Raw genomic sequence first — 5,880 nt, 5'->3', positions numbered from 1 at the left:
ACTCTGATCCTCGGAGACTTCGACATCCATATGGATGTACCCGACGACTCCTCTGCCGCCCGCCTGCTATCCCTCCTCGACTCTGCCGACCTCCTCCTCCACCGTACCGCGCCCACTCACCGACTCGGTCACACCCTCGATCTCGTCATCTACCGCTGCACTATCTCCTCCCTCACCGACTCTGAAATCCCTCTCTCTGACCATAACCTTCTCACCTGCCTCATCTCTCACACTCCCTCCCCCTGCAAACCTTCGCTACTGCCCCACAGAGACCTCCGCTCTCTCGATCCCATCCGTCTTTCCAATAGCATCTCTCCTCACCTTGCCGCCCTGTCCTCTCTTCCCACTCTCGACGATCGGGTCTCCGCTCTCGACTCCACCCTCTCTACTCATCTCGACTCTCTCGCCCCCCTTTCCCTCCGCCGCTCTCGCTCCACTAACCCACAGCCCCGGATCACCTCCTCCGTCCGCCTCCTACGCTCCTATGCTCGAGCTGCCGAGCGCCGATGGCGAAAGTCCAAGCACCGAGCCGACCTCACACACTTCAAATTTAGCCTTTCCTGCCTTAACTCTGCCCGCTCCTCCGCCAGGCAGAGCTTCTTCTCCTCCCTCATCGACACCCATGCCCGTCACCCCCGCCGACTGTTCCGGACCTTTAACTCTCTCCTTAGGCCCCCTGTTCCTCCCCCTCCCCCATCTCTCACCCCCAATGATCTGGCCACCTATTTCCTCACGAAAATCAACACGATCAGGTCTGAGCTCCCCAAAGTCACCCCTCCGCCTCTCCCCTCCCCCCCACCAACCCCCTCCCCTACTTTCCCATCCTTCCCTGCGGTATCCTCAGAGGAGATCTCCTCCCTCCTCGCAGGTGCCACCCCCTCCACCTGCGCCTCGGACCCCATTCCCTCTCACCTTCTTAAAACCATCGCCCCTGCCCTCCTACCTTCCTTAACTTCTATTTTTAACCACTCAATCTCCAAGGGCTCCTTCCCCTCTGCCTTCAAACATGCCCACGTCTCCCCCATCCTAAAAAAACCCGATCTCGACCCCACTTCCCCCTCCAGTTATAGCCCTATCTCCCTACTACCCTTCCTCTCCAAAATCCTAGAACGAGTCGTCTACGATCGATGCTTAGAATTCCTTAACTCCCATTCTCTCCTAGACCCCCTCCAATCTGGCCTCCGTCCCCTCCGCTCTACCGAGACTGCTCTCTCTAAGGTCACCCGTGACCTCCTTCTTGCCAAATCCGACGGCTCCTACTCCGTTCTGATCCTCCTTGACCTCTCTGCTGCCTTTGACACTGTCGACCATCCCCTCCTCCTCCATACCTTATCTCACCTCGGCTTCATGGACTCCGTCCTCTCCCGGTTCTCCTCCTACCTCTCTGGCCGGTCATTCTCGGTCTCCTTTGCTGGAGCCTCCTCCCTCTACCATCCTTTAACTGTTGGAGCTCCTCAAGGGTCGGTTCTCGGCCCTCTTCTGTTCTCCATTTACACTCACTCCCTCGGTGAACTCATTCGCTCTCACGGCTTCGACTACCATCTCTACGCAGATGACACGCAGATCTACATCTCTGCCCCCGTCCTCTCCCCCTCCCTTCAGGCTCGCATCTCCTCCCGCCTCCGGGACATCTCCACCTGGATGTCGGCCCGCCACCTAAAACTCAACGTGAGCGAGACTGAGCTCCTCATCTTCCCTCCCAAACCCGGTCCTCTCCCAGACTTCTCTATCACCGTGGATGGCACGACCGTCCTTCCCGTCTCTCGGGCCCGCGATCTCGGTGTCATCCTTGACTCGTCTCTCTCGTTCACCCCACGCATCCTATCCGTTACCGAGACCTGCCGGTCTCACCTCTACAATATCGCCAAGATCCGCCCTTTCCTCTCCACCCGAACAGCTACCTTACTGTTACGGGCTCTCGTTATATCCCGGCTAGATTACTGTGTCAGCCTTCTCTCTGACCTCCCTTCCTCCTCTCTCGCCCCGCTCCGGTCTGTTCTTCACTCCGCTGCCCGGCTCATCTTCCTGCAGAAACGATCTGGGCATGTCACTCCCCTTCTTAAACAACTCCAGTGGTTGCCTATCGACCTCCGCTCCAAACAAAAACTCCTCACTCTAGGCTTCGAGGCTCTCTATCACCTTGCCCCTTCCTACCTCTCCTCCCTTCTCTCTTTCTACCGCCCACCCCGCACCCTCCGCTCCTCCGCCGCCCACCTCCTCACCGTCCCTCGGTCTCGCCCGTCCCACCGTCGACCCCCGGGTCACGTCCTCCCGCGGTCCCGGAACGCCCTCCCTCCTCACCTCCGCCAAACTGATTCTCTTTCCCTCTTCAAAACCCTACTTAAAACTCACCTCCTCCAAGAGGCGTTCCCAGACTGAGCTCCTCTTCTCCCTCTACTCCCTCTGCCATCCCCCCTTTACCTCTCCGCAGCTAAACCCTCATTTTCCCCTTTTCCCTCCGCTAATCCACCTCTCCCTTCCCATCCCCACAGCACCGTACTTTTCCGCTCAACTGTCTATATTTTCGTTACCCTATTTATTTTGTTAATGAATTGTACATCGCCTTGATTCTATTTAGTTGCCATTGTTTTTACGAGATGTTCTTCCCCTTGACTCTGTTTATTGCCATCGTTCTTGTCTGTCCGTCTCCCCCGATTAGACCGTAAGCCCGTCAAACGGCAGGGACCGTCTCTATCTGTTGCCGACTTGTTCGTCCCAAGCGCTTAGTACAGTGCTCTGCACATAGTAAGCGCTCAATAAATACTATTGAATGAATGAATGAATCCTTTCTGTCTCAAAAGCCCATAATTTCGACATTAGCCTTGACTCCTCTCTCTCATGCAACCCACCTATTTAATCACCAAATCCCGGCAGTCCCACCTTCACGACATCGCTAAAATCCGCGTTTTCCTCTCCATCCAAACTGCTACCATATTAATACAATCACTCATCCTATCCCGCCCAGATTATTTTATCCACCTCCTTGCTGACCTCCCAGCCTCCTGTCTCTCCCCACTCCAATCCATATTTCACTGCCGCCTGGATCATTTTTCTACAAAAATGTTCAGGATATGTTTCCCCACTCCTCAAAAAACTCCGGTGGTTGCCCATCCACCTCCACATCAAACAAAAACTCCTCACCAATGGCTTCAAGAGACTCAATATCCTTGCCCCCTCTTACATCAACTCATCACTCTTCTACTACAACCCAGCCCATACACATCACTCCTCTAATGTTAACCTTCTGACTGTGCCTCCGTCTTGTCTATTACACTGCCGACCCCTTGCCCATATCCTGCCTCTGGCCTGTAACACCCTCCACCCTCATACCCGAAAGTCACTCCCCACCCTAGAATGTAAAATCACTGTGGAGAGGGAATGTGTTCATTCAATTGTATTTATTGAGCACTTACTATGTGCAGAGCACTGTACTAAGCACTTGAGAGAGTACAATTCAGCAATAAACACACTCCCCACCCATAATGAGCTTATTGTTGTATTGTACCCTCCCATTCACTTAGTACAATGCTTTGCATTCAGTAAGCGCTCAATAAATACGATTGAATAAATATCCTTCACACAGGAAGAGGTGAAGTCTAAAGAAAAAAAAATTGAACATAAAGATTTAGGTGCAGGCAGCACAGTGACAGCATCAGGTGGAATTTTCCCAAGCTATGAAAAGCCGAAGAATTTCACTTGGAAGTTTTATAAAAGAGAAATAGAGCCACTGAAAAATGATAAATTGACACAGAAGGAGAGAGATGTTTGAAATGCATTAAATATAGATGCCGAATTGAAAACTGACTGGTTTCTTCTTAAAGGTGATGGATATTTACCTGGCCTGCAATACCCAAAAATCAAGACAACTTATGACTTATGCCCTCAGAACCAGCTATAGAGTTTAAGAGGGAAGCAGCATGGCCTAGTGAGTGGGGGGAAAATAAAACATAGGCCTGGGAGTCAGAGGACCTGGGTTCTAATCCCAGCTCTGCTCCTTGCCTGCTGTGTTACCTCAGGCAAACCACGCCACTTCTCTGTGCCTCGCTTTCATCAGCTGTAAAAGGATGTATTACCTGTTCTCCCTAACAACTTGGACTGTGAGCATCATGTGGGACAGGAACTGTGTCTGAGCTGATCTATCCCAGAGCTTAGAACAGTGCTTGACACACTGTAAGTGCTTGACAAGTACCATTAAAAGAAAGTGAGAAAGGAAGCTACTTTAGGGTATTTTGACTGAGGGAGCAAACAGAGAGAGGCAACATGGGAATGTTTGAACATGCCCAGTCTCTCCCTAAAACTCCTTTTAGGGGCTTTGAGAAAAAATCAGTGGGACATTATGTTGCACTGTGGTGATATTTGTTAAGCACTCACTATGCACCAGGCATTGTCCTAAGTGCAGGGGTCGATATAACTTTATCAGGTTCATCAACTTTATAGAGAAGCAGTGTGGCTCAGTGGAAAGAGCCCGGGCTTGAGAGTCAGAGGTCACGGGTTCGAATCCCAGCTCCGCCACTTGTCAGCTGTGTGACTGTGGGCAAGTCACTTAACTTCTTTGGGCCTCAGTTCCCTCATCTGGAAAATGGGGATGAAGACTGTCAGCCTCATGTGGGACAACCTGATTACCCTGTATCTACCCCAGCGCTTAGAACAGTGCTCTGCACATAGTAAGCGCTTAACAAATACCAAATACCAATATTATTATGGTCACATATGAGGCAATAAATATCAAATCCTGTCAGTTCTTCCTTGAACAGTTCCCCCCACCCCAGTCCCAGATTTCACTCTGCTGCCCAAATCATTTTTCTGAAAAAATCATTCAGTCCACATCTCTCCACTCCTCAAATATACATCTGCTAGTTCCCCATCCATCTCCATATCAAACTCCTTAGCACTGACTTTAAGGCACTCAATCAGCTCCCTGCTTATTACCTAACCTCACTAATCTCCCATTACCACCCAGCCCGCTCAATTTGCTTCAGTGCCAACCTATTCACCGTACCTCAGTCTCATCTATCATGTTAATATCAACTTGTTCATGTCCCCCTTCAAGCTTGGAACTCCCTCCCCCTTCATATCTGACAGACCACGAATTTCCCCCCCTTCAAACTTTACTGAAGTCATGCATCCTCCAAGAAGCCTTTACAGACTAATGCCTCATTTCCCCATCTATTAACTCTCCCTTGGGTCTGCACCCCTTAAACAATTTCTTCCCCTATCGTCAAATCACCCTTAAGCACTCTGGTACTCAGTCCTCCCCCCAGCTCTTATGTACACATCCTTACCCTCAGCTATTTCCCCTATCTTTAATACATTTCAGTGTCTATCTCCTCCACCAATCTCTAACTTGTTTGAAGACAGGAATTGTGTCTTCTAAATCTCTTGGACTGTACTCTTCCAAACTCTTAGTACGGTGCTCTGCACCCAGTAAATGCTCAATAAATACCGTTAATCAAATAACTTACTGAAAATTCAGGTGATGTGAAAATGGGCACAGTGCATCAGCAACGATGTGGGAATGTAGCACAAGGAAAAGCGTAAGCAAAGGGCTTTTGTGTGTAGGAAACATTTCTGGCCAAAGCAACCACGAAGTAGAGCCTATCCCTCTGGATGCTCATTCTTAGTCTCTTTCGTGGGCTTCCCTTCTGCCTCCCACCCTCTAACTATTGGAGTCACTCAATATTTAGTTCTGGTTTCCTTTTGATTTTCCATCTGCATCCACTCCCTGAAAGAAATTCATTCCCATAGCTTCAACTATCATCTCTAAGCAGATGATTCCCAAATTTACATTTCTAGCCCCGATCTCTCTTTTGTCTACGGTCTTGCATTTCCTCCTTCATTCATATTTATTGAGTGTTGTGTGTAAAACACTGTACTAAGTGC

Source organism: Ornithorhynchus anatinus, chromosome 5, assembly GCF_004115215.2.
Source record: "Ornithorhynchus anatinus isolate Pmale09 chromosome 5, mOrnAna1.pri.v4, whole genome shotgun sequence".
Taxonomy (NCBI): domain Eukaryota; kingdom Metazoa; phylum Chordata; class Mammalia; order Monotremata; family Ornithorhynchidae; genus Ornithorhynchus; species Ornithorhynchus anatinus.
Note: the sequence above shows the minus strand (reverse complement) of the source record.